This window comes from Arachis ipaensis, chromosome B9 (genome assembly GCF_059453495.1).
Source record: "Arachis ipaensis isolate K30076 ecotype BB chromosome B9, ASM5945349v1, whole genome shotgun sequence".
NCBI lineage: Eukaryota > Viridiplantae > Streptophyta > Magnoliopsida > Fabales > Fabaceae > Arachis > Arachis ipaensis.
The window spans coordinates 43725030-43742851 of NC_142444.1; the positions used below are offsets into that span (position 1 = coordinate 43725030).

Genomic DNA, 17822 nt, shown 5'->3' on the forward strand with positions numbered 1-17822 from the left:
GAACTAACCTTAAGAATGATGAGTAAAATGATGAAGTTGCAAACAGCAAGAACACGGATGATCCAAAACCTCCAACAAGTAAACAAAAACTCCCAAACAGAAATTTAAGATAAAGAAATCTTGAATAAAGAAGGATGGTTATAAAGAAGCCTTGAAGAGAAATTGAAGACAAAATAGCTCAGAAAAAGAAAAAAAAGAAGAAAGAAGAGGGGTTTTGGGTATTTATAACTGACGTTTGGAGATTTTTGCTAGTAAAGAATTTTATAAAAATATTTGCATTGTAGACATAGTTTCTAAACCAACAGAAATCCCTTCGTACAAACGTTTTGGTTGTCACAAGTAACAAACCCCTAAATAAATTGATAACCGAAGTATTCAAACCTCGGGTCGTCTTCTCAAGGAACTGCAGGGAAGTATGTTCTTATTATTGGTTATGGAGATTATAAATTGGGGTTTTGAGAATGAGGAGCGAATAGTCTAATTAGCAAATAAAGTAAATGAAGATCAAGCAATTTAAATGGCAAGTAAAATAAATAAATAACTGTAAATAAACTTTTGGCAAGGTATGAGAAATTGGAGGTCCTATCCTAGTTATCCTTGTCAATGATGATGAGAATTGAATCTTAATTCCACTTTGTTAACCTTTACTAAGATAAAGGAAGGTCAAGGGATTAATTGGTTTGATCTTCGGATCCTATTTATTTCCTAGGAAAAGATTGGGATTATTGAAGTTCAATTTAATTAACAAAGATGACAATTATCAATCATGTTTGAGTTTGATAACTTCTGAGTTACTGATTTCTTAACCAAGACCAAAAGGGAAAAAGTAAATCTACTGGAATAAAAAATGTCTTCAGATTGGGAATGATAGCAACATAAATAAAATAAAGCAATATTAAACTGAAATACCTCAAATAACATTAATTCAAAAGAGTAATCTGTAACATGGAAAAATTCATAAATTAAATTGCAAAAGTAAATAAAAGGGAATATTGAACCTGATAAAGAGATAATCCTGAAAGCGAATAAAATCCAAATTCTAAATCCTAATCCTAAAGGGAGGAGAGAGAGGAGAGAACCTCTCTCTAAACTAAATCTAAATCATGAAAACTAACTAAAGTGGAGACTCTCTTTGAATGGATGCATTCCCTCACTTCATAACCTCTGGTCTATACCTTCTAGACTTGGATTTGGGCCAAAAAGGGCTTCAGAATTCGCTATGAGCGTTTTCTGCAATTTCTGGTGCGTGGCCTCTGTCACGCGTCCGCGTGGGTCACACGGTCGCGTCATTTGAAGTTTTTCTTGTCACGCGGTCGCATCAGTCATGCGACCGCGTCATATGTGTTTCGCTCGAGGCGCGTGGTCGCGTCAGTCATGCGGCCGCGTCAATGCCTTTTCGCGCTGGCATGCGGCCGCGTCGCCCATGCGATCGCGTGGTTGCCAGTTTCTTCAAAAACTCTGTTTTGTGCTTTCCTTCCATTTTTGTATGTTTTCTTTCCATCCTTTAAGTCATTCCTGCCTTAGAAGATCTGAAACTACTCAACACACGAATCATGACATCGAATGGAAATAAAGGGTAATCAAAATAATTATTTTTAAGCATAGGAAACATGTTTTTCACATACATCACATAATAAGGAAGGAAAAGTAAAACCATGCAATTAAGATGAATAAGTGGGTGAAGGATTGAATAAATCACTCAGATTAAGCAGAAAATATATCATAAAATATGGGTTTTTCAACCTCCCCACACTTAAACAATAGCATGTCCTCATGCTAAGTCCAAGAGTAATGTTAGGTTAAAGTGGTGGAATGCCATGCAATACAATCTAATCTAAATGCAACTACCTAAACGCATCATGCAATTCTATTTTTTATTCACTTGTATATAAAGCTTGCATGTAGTTGAATTAATTCACATTCTCAAGGAGTCATATATATATATATATATAGCCAAATCTTAGATAGTTGATAAAGTGCCTTTACAATTGAAATGGGAGAGAAAAACATTTTATAAACTTGCAAGACAATTAATAATTTCAACAAAGATATATGTTAATGAGTGATGAGATATTTTGGTGAGAAACGAATCTCTCCCAAAACACCCAAAACTAACCGGCAAGTGCACCGGGTCATATCAAGTAATAAAAACTCACGGGAGTGAGGTCGATCCCACAGGGATTGAAGGATTGAGCAATTTTAGTTTAGTGGTTGATTTACTCAAGCGAATCAAGATTTGGTTGATGATTTTGTGACTTGCAGAATTAAATTGCATTGAAGTAAAGAGAACAAGAAATAAATTGCTGAAACTTAAAGAACGAGAAATTAAATGGCAGAAACTTAAAGTGCAAGAAATGTAAATTGCAGAATCTTAAAGTGCAAGGAATGTAAATTGCTTGAAATGTAAAGGGGATTGGGATGTGGATTTGCAGAAATTAAACAAGGAAAAACTAAATTGCATCAAACAGAAGAGGGAAAGGGAATTGGGATTGAACCGGATCTTGAAGCAGTAAAGTAAATGAACATTAAAAGCAATAAACAGGGAATTGAAATGAGAAATTCAGATCTCAGGACCCAGAGACTAGAAAACCAAGTCTAGATCTCAATGCCTTCCTAGATCTAACAAGAGCAATTGCAAGGGAATTGTAAATTGCAAAGAAAAGAGATGAAGAGCAATGAACCGGAAATGCAATTCAATTAATAGTAAAGAAATAGAGAGATCCAAGATTGAGATTGAAACAGAATTTCTTCAATTCTCTAATCCAAGATCCAAGACAAATGTAAAATAAAATTGAAAGCAATGAAAACAAGAAATTAAAGTTCACTCAAGTTCAAAAGCTCTCCGAAAACTATTATGAAAATTCTAAAAGGAAAGCTCCCCGAATAACTTGAATTCTATCCTATTTATACACTTTCCAAAATGATCTTCAAGCCTTGAGTTGGGCCTTTGTTCTTGGTGGAATTGGGTTGAAAGAGGCCTTGGTTGATTGCTCTTGAAGTTTGAAGAAGAACCAAAGTGAACCAATTGAACCGGTTTTGAAGTTAGCCATAGTTGGACCTAACGTTTGAGCCAAAGTTAGGGGTCTAACTTTGGCTCCAACTTTTCATAGCAGCAAGCAAAATTTACTGGTATGCACGTTGGTGCCAACGTTAGGGGTCTAACTTTGACCCTAACGTTGGCCTTGCTTATATGCTAGTGGCGCCAACGTTAGCCTCCAAGTTAGGGGGCTAACGTTGGCGCAAACGTTGGCCCTTCCCCCTTTGTAATTTATGTGCCAACGTTAGCCTCCAAGTTAGGGGGCTAACGTTGGCGCAAACGTTGGTGCCCAGGGGAGAAACTCTCAAGTTCCAACGTTAGCCTCCAAGTTAGGGGGCTAACGTTGGGGCTAACTTCATGCTTCCTGGTTCAATTTCACTTATTCCATTGTCCTCTCTTCACTTCTAGCCATTCCTCTTTGCTTCAACCTTTCTCCAAGCTTTCTTCACCTATCATTAATCAACCAAACTCATCAAAGCTATGCTCAAAATCATGAGATATTCAATCTTTCATAATATGCAACAAATATAGCATAAAACCTCATGAAATGGCATGAATTCATATATGGTTGGTTCAATCAAGGGAAACATGAAAATCTACTCAATTAGCTTGCTTGTAGCTCAAGAAAGTGCATAATTCTAATGAAAACAACAGAAAAAGACTAGCTAAAATAGGCTAAGATGACTTGTCATCAATGAGCTATTGAACCCTCATTGGATTTTGTGTTTACTCTCTAGTCACTCAATGTTTATTGGGTTAATCACTCTATTCTTCTTTTTATTCTTACTTTATATAACTTTGTTCTTCATCTAACCAATCAATAATTATAGAATATAGACATACCAAAAATCATGAGGTCTTTAGTTAAGGTTGTAATGGGGCCAAGGTAAAGGTAAGGGTATATGTATAAGGCTAAGTGAGCTAATAAGTGAATCCTTAATTAGTCTAAGATCTCACCTAACATACATACTTTGTAAAGCAAAGCTTCTTTACCTATTTTCCTATATTTTCCCACTTTTGATGTTACATGCTCATGTTTCAATGTTTATTATTTTTTTTTATCCCATGTGCATTTCTTTATTTCACATTTGGGGAATTCTTTTGTGTGCCCTTTATTCAACCACTGAAAAATAACACTTTTTTTTAATGCACATGGTAATTCAATTATTTGGATTTCACATGAGCATGCTTCCCAAAACTTTTATTTTGAATTATTTTATTCTTTTCAACTTTTCTACCCTTTTGTTTTTATCATCCATGTTCCCAATAGGTTCTCCCACATTTAAACCATACATACTTCCTATCTTAAGCTAACCAAGGATTCAACTTGGGATTTTTATTTTGTTTTTCTGCTTAAGGCTAGTAATGTGGTTTATAGAATAAAAGGGGATTTAAAGGCTCAAGGGGGCTAACAAGGGTGATGTAAAAGATAGGCTATTTTGGGATAAGTGAGCTAAAATTAAACAATGGCCTCAATCACTCTCTTGGTATGTATTTCTATTCTATAATCGGACATATAGATTAAAACAAAGTAAAGAACATCAAAAAAAAGAAGGGCAGAACACACAGGAATAAAAATTATGGTTTGAATGTAACCATACAATTAAGCTCAAAACTCACAGGCTGTGTGTTCTCTAGCTCAAAAATCATTTATCAATTATGTATGTCATGCAAGTAAAATTAAAAGTTCCCATTATTCTCAATGTAAAATTTATTTTGAATGGCTTTAAAGTTTGTGTTTCTCCTTGATGAAATGTTGTTAACTAACTAACATATAATGCTATATATACAAGGTGTGGGTTGTTTCTATTATGTTCAAGTTCCTAGTTTACTCCCTTTTTATATTTTTCAATTTAAACTAAGCTATCTTATGCTAAAAGGGGTAAGCTATACTAATTAATCCACAATTTCTATAACTAATAAGTTAGAATTGCTACTAAACTAAATGGCTAAAATATGAACTAAAATGAAAAATGCAGAAATAGAGTAAAAATACATAAAAATAGCAATATATAAATACTGAGAAAAGAAAAATAAAAATAAAAAGAAAAATACAGAAAAGTAGCAAAATAAAATAAAAAGAGTCTGTAGTGGTTCACCAAAAAAAATGTACGCCAGAGAGGGCGACCTCCCCACACTTAAAATGAAGCATCGTCCCTGATGCTCACTTAAGCAGGGTGTGAAGGGGTGTCATCACTGGAAGGGTGAGTAGCTGGAGTCTCTGTGGTGGCGGTCTGAGGATCTGCCTGCTACAGAGGAGGTGCTGACTGGATAGGGATCTCGGGGTCTACAGCCTGAATTTGAGGCGGAGCCTCCTGATGTGATGCGGCATGCTCTGTGCCTGCCTGCGCAGCCTCGCTCTGTGGATGGGTCTCTGCCTCGTGGTCATCCGCCTCCTCCTCAGATGCCTCGGATGGTATGTCAGGCTCGGAGGGAATGTCGCCAGATCGTATCATCAGCTTCAGGTGCTCATAGCGTCACTTGTTGCGACGCTCCATCTGGTCAAGCCGTCGAAACAAGCAGTGCACTAGATGATAGACGGGCTCTGGGGCAGGTGGAGGTACAGTGGTGGTGGCAGGGGTAGCTGTGGAAGAAGATGGGCCGGCAGATGGTGTGGCTGTCTCAGCAGTAGCAGTGAGGAATGGAGGTCTGTAGCCCAAAGCCAGAAAGTTCCTGCTGTGAGGGATAATCTTCTTGCATTCTGCAGCAGGTGGCTTTTCATCAACATCCTCCCAAGGCACGTCAGCTCGACGGCATAGTTGTGTAATCAGATAAGGAAAGGGAAGAGTGCCTCGGACGTGGATCCTGGCCATATAGTACCGGATAAAGGGTGGCAGGTACAGGTCCTTACCCTCCATCACACACTATAGGAGGGTGATCATAGCAGCTGGTATCTCAGTCTCGTGAGTACTCAACATAATGAAGTTGCTAAGTATCTAATGCCATAACCGAGCCTCATCATTCAAGTAAATCCGCTTGATTTCCTTTGGCATGGTAGTGTTCTAACCCATAATCCAAGGAACGCTCGGCTCAAGGGCTATCCTGACCTTGACTGTATCCCAATCAAACTTCATGAAGCGCATGTCCTCCTCAGCTTTTTGATAACCATCCAGCTGATCAGATTTAGGCAGAAGTTTCAGAACATCTTCAATGGCCTCTTTAGTGACCAGAATCTGCCTCCCTCTTAGGTTCACTGCATCTAGGGAAGTCTTGAAGTAATTGCAGTAGAATTCCCTTACCCAAGATGCATTGACCTCAGTCAGGTTTTTTTCCAGGAAGAACCAGCTTCTTTGTTTGATCTTATCAGAGGTGTATTGCTGGAGTTCTTCTGGGATCTTCAGAGACCTCTCTAGGTACAAGTTCCTGGAGGTTGCAAACACCAGATACTTCAGCTCACAGTATCGGTTTGCAAACTTTACTGGATCAGTAGCAGGGAGTAGCTGGTCAGCCTTCTCCTGCGGGGTAAAGTTTTTCTCCCGCCAGGAGTCATCGTGCATGATATCCATGATGGACATAGCGGATTCTCCTCTTTTTCGTTTGCCAGTAGTAGCCTTTGCTTTTCCTTTTCTTTGGCTGGCAGACATCCTGAAAAATAGAAAACCAGGATATAATAAAAACAGGAAAACAAATAGGCAAATAGTCAAAAGAAACACAAAGTGGCAAAGGAGCAATAGGATAAGGAAAATGAGTTAAGTAAATGTGCATTAAGGATTGTATAGGAGTTAAAAGTCTGAAAAGAAGAATTCACAATCCAAAATGTAATAGAAGGCATGTTAATTAGGAAAAATTATCAGTATGCCATGGTTAGAAGGTTAAAGAGAAAGTGAAAAACCAAGAAGAGAGAGTATGAAAGGTTAAGTTGGTTAGAATTGAAAAAGAGTTGAAGAAGTTTAAATTAGTGAGTTAGTAAAAAGTGGGTTAATGTAAGTGGCATAATGATAAGTTTCTAAGTAACAAGCATTCACAATTAAAGGCTACAGGTAACTCATAACCAAACAAGAAAATTAGGTTGATGATGATTCGGATAGATATAGAAATAGCAAAAAAAAATTGGAATCTAATCATCAAAAATGCAGATTATGAACCAGAAAATCAAAGAGAATGAGAGAGCTTGCCCTGGCATTCATGAATTTGTTTGGTTAAATCTAAGAGATGCACAGTTGAAAATGCCAAAACCAAGACAGGAATGGAAACATTTTACAGAAATTTGGGCAGCATTCCGGCTAAAATTGGATTGTCCTGAAAAATAAACAGCAATAGAATAGTTCATATTAATCAAAAGTAAAGCTGCAATTAAATAGTATGAATAAAAAAGAGTATAGCATCATGAACTTGAAGAGCAGCATATGAACATTACTAACTTCACAGCAACAGCAGAATTGCAAATTGATAAAACAAGGAACACGAACAGTGCAATTAAACAGGCCTAAATCCACTAACCACATCCTAGGCTACCTAATAACCTAGAATCCACTACAACATGCATAGCTAACTAGCCTAAATGTGAACATAAACAGAAAAATATGAATTAACTACGAATGGATAGAAGGGTGGCGTTCGTCGGAACCTGGTAGGCGAATTAAGGAGAGTGGGGCAGAGAGATGGCTGGGGGATGGTGGCGGTGGCGTCTGGCGTGGCGGAGGAGGGTGGCGCGGCGGCGGTGGCTGCTGTTCAGTGGCAGGGAGGGAAAGGTAGGGGTAATGGGGGTAGGGGAAATAGGGGAAGGAAGGGGGCGTGGGTGGCGCTGGGCGGTGATGGCGGCGCAGTGGTGGTGATCGCGGAGGAGGGCAGGGGCGGTGGAGGGAGGAAGAAGAAGGAAGAAGAAGAAAGAGGGGGGAGAAGGAAGGGGGTGGGTGGCGGCGGTGTCTAGGTGGTCGGCGGGGTGGCGGTCGTTCGATGATGGTGACTGGGTAGGGTTGGTGTGATCGGAGAAGAAGAGAGGGAGGAGAGGGGCTTGGGGGGGCGCAAATGGTAGGGTTCGCGTGACTGGGGGGGTTATAGATTTGAATCCACGCGATCGCGTAGGGCACGCGGTCGCGTGGCTGGAGTGAAATGGGGGTCGACGCGATCGCGTGAGTGGCGTGATCGCATGGAATAGCTAAAAGAATGAATGACGCAATCGCCTAGGGCATGCGATCGCGTCGCTGGAAATTGTGCTAAACGCACGAATCCAGCGTTGTTTCAACGCAACTCTCTGTCTCCTTTTGGGGTTTGTGTAATCCATGAGACGCGATCACGTGGGATTGATGTTGTGCAAGTGACGCGATCGCGTCAGGGACGCGACCGCGTGGGTCGTTTGTGCGAAACGCACAATGGCCGCACGATTCCAGCCTAACTTTCTGGACGTTGGATCTTTACGCTGATCTCCAGATCACGTGGCCGCGTGAATGACGCGGTCACGTGGGAAGTGTTTTTCGTAACTTGACGCGATCGCATGAATGATGCGGTCTCGCGTCGCGCACCCCTTTTTTTTGTCCAAAATACAGAATGCAATGCTAATATGAATGTTATGCACGATTCTAGGTTCAATGAAGTAAAATAAAATAAAACTCAAAAATAAACAAAACGGAATAAAATTAAAATTGAAAAAAAAAGAACGATCATACCATGGTGAGTTATCTCCCACCTAGCACTTTTAGTTAAAGTCCTTAAGTTGGACATTGGATGAGCTTCCTGTTATGGTGGCTTGTGCTTAAATTCATCCAGAAATCTCCACCAACGCTTGGAATGCCAATAGCCTCCGGGGTCCCAAACTAGGCATGTAAAGCTTCTGAGCAGCTTCAAATAGATTCTCAGGCTCTCGGGGTGACGAGTGTCAGAATAGATTCCAGGATCCCAAACTTGGCTTTTAAATCCGGTTTAGAAATTAGATTCTCACCAGGATAACCAAACGTTTTCCGAGATCCATCCGATTGATCATGATGACAATCCGTGCACTTCGAGTTGAAGCGTGGAACCTTATTAAACCTTGTGCACCAGCTCTGAGTACGAGCCATTTCCCTTTTACTCTTAAAGCCGCAGAGAGCTCTAAGCTGGCCATCTGTTTCAAGCAAACCATATTCAAGTAGAAAAACACAGTTAAAGGTTAAGGATTGTACCCACTTGAAACTTGTATTGGGTGGTAATGGCCTTGGGATAGGTGGTTCCAGTGGTTCTGTGAGTTCTACTCCCTTGTGCTCTTCTGTGAATTTTTCCACTTCTTTGCAAGATTCTTCAAATGTATCCATGTCCTGATCAAAGCCATCTATGTCTTCCTCATCACTTAAGTCATAGACTGGAGGTTGAGAGAAATCTACCTCCGTATCATCTTCGTATTCACTTGGGGAAGATTCTTCGATCTCAGAGAATTCATTGCGGATGCAAGTTCATTACGTGGGGGTTGGGCACTGTCCTCCTTAGCATCAATTATAACGTCCTTGACAGAATTTTTCACAACTCTGGATTCTCATGGAAGTTCAGCGTCTCCTCAACCAACTCTTCTTCTTTAATAATGACAGCTTCCTCTACTTGTTCCAGGACAAAGCCATGCTCTGTCTTGTCCACTGAAGTTTCTAGTATCTCCTTCATGCTACGCTCTTCATTAGATTGTCCACATGGGGTTGTGGGAGGTCCTTGAATGTTCGAACGTCTAGAAGATAATAGACTTACTGCTTGCTCCAGTTGATGAAGGGTTGTTTGAAGTTGATTGGTGCACGAAATTGTGATCTCCAGGCTCGAACAAATCCTGGTAATGGCTCCAAAGCTTGGTGCTCTGATCTTAATTCATAATTGTCACAACTTCGATACAACTAACCAGCAAGTGCACTGGGTCGTCCAAGTAATACCTTACGTGAGTAAGGGTCGAATCCCACAGAGATTGTTGGTATGAAGCAAGCTATGGTCACCTTGTAAATCTCAGTCAGGCGGATATAAATTGATAATGGAGTTTTTGAATAATAATTAATAAGATAGGGATAGAGGTACTTATGTAAATCATTGGTAGGAATTTCAGATAAGCGAATGGAGATACTTTCGTTCCTCTGAACCTCTGCTTTCCTGCTATCTTCATCCAATCAGTCTTACTCCATTCCATGGCTGGCTTTATGCAAGGGCATCACCGTTGTCAGTGGCTACATCCCCTCCTCTCAGTGAATAATATGCTCACGCACCCTGTCACGGCACGGCTATTCATCTGTCGGTTCTCGATCATGCTGGAATAGGATTCACCCTCCTTTTGCGTCTGTCACTAACGCCCAACAATCGCGAGTTTGAAGCTCGTCACAGTCATTCAATCATTGAATCCTACTCAGAATACCACAGACAAGGTTTAGACTTTCCGGATTCTCTTGAATGCCGCCATCATTCTAGCTTACGCCACGAAGATTCTGGTTAGGAGATCTAAGAGATATTCATTCTAGCTTAATTCATGTAGAACAGAAGTGTTTGTCAGACACGCGTTCATAAAGGAGAAGGATGATGAGCGTCACACATAATCATCACCTTCATCACGCTCTTGGGTGCGAATGGATATCTTAGAAGAGAAATAAGAAGAATTGAATAGAAAACAGTAGTACTTTGCATTAATCTTTGAGGAACAGCAGAGCTCCACACCTTAATCTATGGAGTGTAGAAACTCTACCGTATGAAAATACATAAGTGAAGGTCCAGGCATGGCCGAGATGGCCAGCCCCCTAAAGCATGATCAAAGGATCGTAAGGTAATCCAAAGATCCAAAGATGCCTAATACAATAGTAAAAGGTCCTATTTATAATAAACTAGCTACTAGGGTTTACATGAGTAAGTAATTGATGCATAAATCCACTTCCGGGGCCCACTTGGTGTGTGTTTGGGCTGAGCCTGAGTGTTGCACGTGCAGAGGCCATTTGTGGAGTTGAACGCCAGTTTCTGTGCCAGTTTGGGCGTTCAACTCTGGTTTTGGATCCTTTTCTGGCGCTGGACGCCAGATTTGGGTAGAAAGCTGGTGTTGAACGCCAGTTTACGTCGTCAATTCTTGGCCAAAGTATGGACTATTATATATTGCTGGAAAGCCCTGGATGTCTACTTTCCAACGCAATTAGAAGCGCGCCATTTTGAGTTCTGTAGCTCCAAAAAATCCACTTTGAGTGCAGGGAGGTCAGAATCCAACAGCATCAGCAGTCCTTTTTCAACCTCTGAATCTGATTTCTGCTCAAGTCCCTCAATTTCAGCCAGAAAATACCTGAAATCACAGAAAAACACACAAACTCATAGTAAAGTCCAGAAATGTGAATTTAACACAAAATCTATTAAAAACATACCTAAAAGTAACTAGATCCTACTAAAAACATACTAAAAACAATGTCAAAAAGCGTATAAATTATCCGCTCATCACAACACCAAACTTAAATTGTTGCTTGTCCCCAAGCAACTGAAAGTCAAAATAGGATAAAAAGAATAGAATATACTATAAATTCCAAACTATCAATGAAACAGAGCTTCAATCATATGAGCGGGACTTATAGCTTTTTGCCTCTTGAATAGTTTTGGCATCTCACTTTATCCATTGAGGTTCAGAATGATTGGCATCTATAGGAACTTCAGATTTTGAATAGTGTTATTGACTCTCTTAGTTCAGTATGATGATTCTTGAACACATCTTCTTTATGAGTCTTGGCCGTGGCCCTAAGCATTTTGTTTTCCAGTATTACCACCGGATACATAAATGCCACAGACGCATAATTGGGTGAACCTTTTCAGATTGTGACTCAGCTTTGCTAAAGTCCCCAATTAGAGGTGTGCAGGGTTCTTAAGCACACTCTTTTTTTTGCTTTGGACCTTGACTTTAACCGCTCAGTCTCAAGTTTTCACTTGACACCTACACGCCACAAGCACATGGTTAGGGACAACTTGGTTTAGCCGCTTAGACCAGGATTTTATTCCTTTAGGCCCTCCTATCCACTGATACTCAAAGCCTTGGGATCCTTTTTATTTGCCCTTGCCTTTTGGTTTTAAGGGTTATTGGCTTTTTGCTCTTGCCTCTTGGTTTTAAGAGCTTTTGGCTTTTTCTGCTTGCTTTTTCTTTCTATTTTTTTTTTTCGCCTATTTTTTTTTTTTTCTGCAAGCTTTGCTCTTTGCTGCTTTTTCTTGCTTCAAGAATCATTTTTATGATTTTTCAGATTATCAAATAACATGTCTCCTAGTCATCATTCTTTCAAGAGCCAACATATTTAACATTCTTAAACAACAACTTCAAAAGACATATGCACTGTTCAAGCATACATTCAGAAAACAAGAAGCATTATCACCACATCAATATAATTAAACTAAGTTCAAGGATAAATTCAAAACTCATGTACTTCTTATTCTTTTGAATTAAAACAGTTTTTATTTTAAGAGAGGTGATGGATTCATAGGACATTCATAACTTTAAGACAGAGTTACTAACTACTAATGATCATGTAATGAAGACACAAACATAGATAAGCACATAACATAGAAAATGAAAAACAGAGAAAGTAAGAACAAGGAATGAGTCCACCTTAGTGATGTCCTTGAGCTCTTCTATGTCTCTTCCTTGCCTTGGCTGCTCCTCCTTCATTGCTTTTAGATCTTCTCTGATTTCATGAAGGATGATGGAGTGCTCTTGATGTTCCACCCTTAGTTGCTTCCAATAATTGTGTGGAAGAAAATGTATCCCCTGAGGTATCTCAGGGATCTCTTGATTTGCAGTCAAATGTTCTACCACTGAGCTATAGACCCTTGATGGAAGCTTTTGTCTTCCCTTTCCTCTTTCTAGAGGTTTCTCTGGCCTTAGGTGCCATCAATGGTTATGGAAAAAACAAAAAAGCTATGCTTTTACCACACCAAACTTAGAATGTTGCTCGCCCTTGAGCAAAAGAAGAAAGAATAGAAGAAGAAGAAGAAGAGGATATGGAGGAGATGGATGGAGGTGCGTATTCGGCCATATGGGTGGGATTGGGTGGGAGAGAGATGTTGAATTTTGAAGGTAGTGGTTGTATGGATGTGAGTGGTAAATGGAAAAAAAAAAGAAGGGATGATCATGAATGGAAAGAGAGATGATGAGGTAGGTGGGGATCCTGTGGGGTCCACAGATCCTGAGATGATCCTGTGGGGTCCACAGATCCTGAGGTGTCAAGGCATTTACATCCCTGCACCAATTTAGGCATGTAAAATACCCTTGCACACAACTCTGGGCGTTCAGCGCCAGGTTGGTGCCCATTTTGGGCGTTCAACGCCCCTTTGCTGCCATTTCTGGCGTTGAACACCAGAACCATGCTTGTTCTGGGCGTTCAGCGCCAGGATGCTCCCATTCTGGGCGTTCAGCGCCAGAACTATGCTCTGTTCTGGCGTTTGAACGCCAGACAGATGCTCCTCCAGGGTGTGATTTTTCTTCTGCTGTTTTTGATTCCGTTTTCAATTTTTATATTTATTTTGTGACTCCACATGATCATGAACCTAAGAAAACATGAAAAACAATAAAAATAAGAATTAGATAAACATTGGGTTGCCTCCCAACAAGCGCTTCTTTAATGTCAATAGCTTGACAGTGAGCTCTCATGGAGCCTCACAGATGTGTAGAGCTTTGTTGAGACTCTCCAACACCAAACTTAGAGTTTGACTGTGGGGGCTCTGGTTGACTCTGCTTTGAGAGAAGCTTTTTTTGCTTCCTCTCCATGGTTGCAGAGGGAGATCCTTGAGTTTTAAACACAAGGGAGTTCTCATTCCATTGAAGAACTATTTCACCTCTGTCAACATCAATCACAGCTCTTGCTGTGGCCAGGAAAGGTCTTCCTAGGATGATGGATTCATCCTCTTCCTTTCCAGTATCCAGGACTATGAAATCAGCAGGGATGTAAAGGCCTTCAACCTTTACTAATACGTCCTCTACTTGTCCATAAGCCTGTTTTCTAGAGCTGTCTGCCATCTCTAATGAGATTTTAGCAGCTTGCACCCCATAGATTCCCAGTTTCTCTATTACAGAGAGGGGCATGAGGTTTATTCCTGAACCAAGGTCACACAGAGCCTTAAAGATCATGGTGCCTATGGTACAGGGTATTATGAACTTTCCAGGATCCTGTCTCTTCTGAGGCAATGTCAGTTGATCCAGATCACTTAGTTCATTGATGAACAAGGGAGGTTCAACTTCCCAAGTATCAATGCCAAATAATTTGGCATTTAGCTTCATGATTGCACCAAGAAACTTGGCAGTTTGCTCTTCAGTAACATCCTCATTCTCTTCAGAAGAGGAATACTCATCAGAGCTCATGAAGGGCATAAGGAGGTTCAATGGGATCTCTATGGTCTCTAGATGGGCCCCAGAGTCCTTTGGTTCCTCAGAGGGAAGCTCCTTATTGACCACTAGACGTCCCAGGAGGTCTTCCTCCTTGGGATTCACGTCCTCTCCTCTCCTCACAGGTTCGGCCATGGTGCTTATGTCAATGGCCTTGCACTCTCCTTTTGGATTCTCTTCTGTATTACTTGGGAGAGTACTAGGAGGGATTTCAGTGATCCTTTTACTCAGCTGGCCCACTTGTGCTTCCAGATTTCTAATGGAAGACCTTGTTTCATTCATGAAACTTACAGTGGCTTTAGATAGATCAGAGACTAGATTTGCTAAATTAGAAGCATTTTGTTCAGAGTTCTCTGTCTGTTGCTGAGTTGATGATGGAAAAGGCTTGCTATTGCTAAACCTGTTTCTTCCACCATTATTAAAGCCTTGTTGGGGCTTTTGATCCTTCCATGAGAAATTTGGATGATTTCTCCATGTTGAGTTATAGGTGTTTCTATAAGGTTCACCTAAGTAATTCACCTCTGCTATTGCAGGGTTCTCAGGATCATATGCTTCTTCTTCAGAAGATGCCTCTTGAGTACTGTTGGATGCAGCTTGCATTCCATGCAGACTCTGAGAAATCATATTGACTTGCTGAGTCAATATTTTATTCTGAGCCAATATGGCATTCAGAGTATCAACTTCAAGAACTCCCTTCTTCATAGGCGTCCCATTACTCACAGGATTCCTTTCAGAAGTGTACATGAACTGGTTATTAGCAACCATGTCAATGAGTTCTTGAGCTTCTGCAGGCATTTTCTTTAGGTGAATGGATCCACCTGCAGAAGTGTCCAGTGACATCTTTGATAGCTCAGATAAACCATCATAGAATATATACAGGATGGTCCATTCTGAAAGCATGTCAGAAGGACACTTTTTGATCAACTGTTTGTATCTTTCCCAAGCTTCATAGAGGGATTCACCTTCTTTCTGTCTGAAGGTTTGAACATCAGCTCTAAGCTTGCTCAGCTTTTGAGGAGGAAAGTACTTGGCTAAGAAAGCCGTGACTAGCTTATCCCAAGAGTTCAGGCTGTCTTTGGGTTGAGAATCCAACCATAATCTAGCTCTGTCTCTTACAGCAAAAGGGAAAAGCATGAGCCTGTAGACTTCAGGATCTACTCCATTAGTCTTAACAGTATCACATATCTGCAAGAATTCAGTTAAGAACTGAAAGGGATCTTCAGATGGAAGTCCATGAAACTTGCAGTTCTGCTGCATCAGAGAAACTAATTGAGGTTTCAGCTCAAAGTTGTTTGCTCCAATGGTAGGAATGGAGATGCTTCTTCCATGTAAATTGGAATTAGGTGCAGTGAAGTCACCAAGCATCTTCCTTATATTATTATTATTTTCGACTGCCATCTCCTTTTCCTGTTCGAAAATTTCTGAAAGGTTATCTCTAGATTGTTGTATTTTAGCTTCTCTTAATTTTTTTCTTCAGAGTCCTTTCAGGTTCTGGATCTGCTTTAACAAGAATGTTCTTGTCCTTGCTCCTGCTCATATGACAAAGAAGATGGCACAGAAAAAATAGTAATAATAATATGGATCCTTTATACCACAGTATAGGGATCCTTGTGTTAGTAGAAGAAAAGAAGGGAAGAAAATCTGAACTCAGAGAGAGACGGGGTTCGGATTTTTGGAGAGTTGAAGGAAAGATGTTAGTATATCAATAAACAAATAGAAGAAGATGAGAGGGGGAAGTGAATTTTAGAAAACAATTTTTGAAAAAGAGTTAGTGATTTTTGAAAATAGTTTTTGAAAAAGGTTAGTATTTTTTTCGAAATTTTTTTTTTAATAAAAAATAAAAATAATTAGTTAATAAAAAAGAAATTTTTGAAAAAGAGGGAAGATATTTTCGAAAATTAGAGAGAGAGAGTTAGTTAGGTAGTTTTGAAAAAGTTAAGAAACAAACAAAAAGTTAGTTAGTTAGTTGAAACAAATTTTGAAAATCAATTTTGAAAAGATAAGAAGTTAGGAAGTTAGAAAAGATATTTTGAAAATCAAATTTTTGAAAAAGATAAGATGAGAAGATATTTTTGAAAAGATATGATAGAAATTAGTTTTGAAAAAGATTTGATTTTTAAAATCTCAATTAATGACTTGATTCACAAGAAATCACAAGGTATGATTCTAGAACTTAAAGTTTGAATCTTTCTTAACAAGCAAGTAACAAACTTCAAATTTTTGAATCAAAACATTAATTGATTATGTTATTTTCGAAAATTTGATATAAAAATAAGAAAAAGATTTTTGAAAAATATTTTTGAAATTTTCGAAAATAACTAAGAATTTTGAAAAAGATTTGATTTTTGAAAAAGATTTTGAAAAAGATAAGATTTTCAAATTGAAAATTTGATTTGACTCATAAGAAACAATTTGATTTTAAAAACTTTTGAAAAAGTCAACTCAAATTTTCGAATTTGATGAGAGAAAAAGGGAAAGATATTTTTTTTTTATTTTTGAAATTTTTATGAAATCATGAAAATTATGCAATGCATGAAATTTTTAGATCAAAACAATGAATGCATGCAAGAATGCTATGAATGTCAAGATGAACACCAAGAACACCATGAATGTCAAGATGAACATCATAGACACAATTTTGAAAAAATTTTAATGCAAAGAAAACATGCAAGACACCAAACTTATGATATGACTCAAGACTCAAACAAGAAACATGAAATATTTTTTATTTTTGTGATTTTCTAAATTTTTTTGGATTTTTATTTTATATTTTTTTCAAAAATTATTTTGAAAAAGAAAAATAAGGATTCCAAAATTTTTAATATGAATTCCAGGAATCTTATGCTCTAAAGCTCCAATCAAAGGGTCAGGCATGGCTTAATAGCCAGCCAAGCTTTAGCATATAATTACATGGACTGGAGTGATTAGTTGAATACCAATCCCAAAGCAGTTTGGGTATGGCTTTACAGCCAGATAGGATTCAACATGTTTCATAAAACACTAGAATTCATTCTTAAAAGTCTTGAAGCCATAGAATAATTTATTTTTGAAAACATTATTTTTATTATTTTATTTTATTTTATTTTATTTTTTCGAAAACAAAAGAAAAATTTTTGAAAGCTTTTTGAAAAATTTTTGAAAACAAAACAAAAAGAAAATTACCTAATCTGAGCAACAAGATGAACCGTCAGTTGTCCAAACTCGAACAATCCCCGGTAACGGCGCCAAAAACTTGATGCACGAAATTGTGATCTCCAGGCTCGAACAAATCCTGGTAATGGCTCCAAAGCTTGGTGCTCTGATCTTAATTCATAATTGTCACAACTTCGATACAACTAACCAGCAAGTGCACTGGGTCGTCCAAGTAATACCTTACGTGAGTAAGGGTCGAATCCCACGGAGATTGTTGGTATGAAGCAAGCTATGGTCACCTTGTAAATCTCAGTCAGGCGGATATAAATTGATAATGGAGTTTTCGAATAATAATTAATAAGATAGGGATAGAGGTACTTATGT

The 17822-nt window shown here is 38.9% G+C and overlaps 1 non-coding gene across 1 annotated transcript; it reads left to right on the forward strand.

Annotated features, from left to right (window-relative positions):
• Nucleotides 1-15200: 15200 nt before the first annotated feature.
• Nucleotides 15201-15308, forward strand: LOC148544487 (small nucleolar RNA R71). Its single transcript, XR_015900804.1, has one exon. It is a non-coding gene; the product is annotated as a small nucleolar RNA R71 (small nucleolar RNA).
• The last annotated feature ends 2514 nt before the right edge of the window (nt 15309-17822 follow it).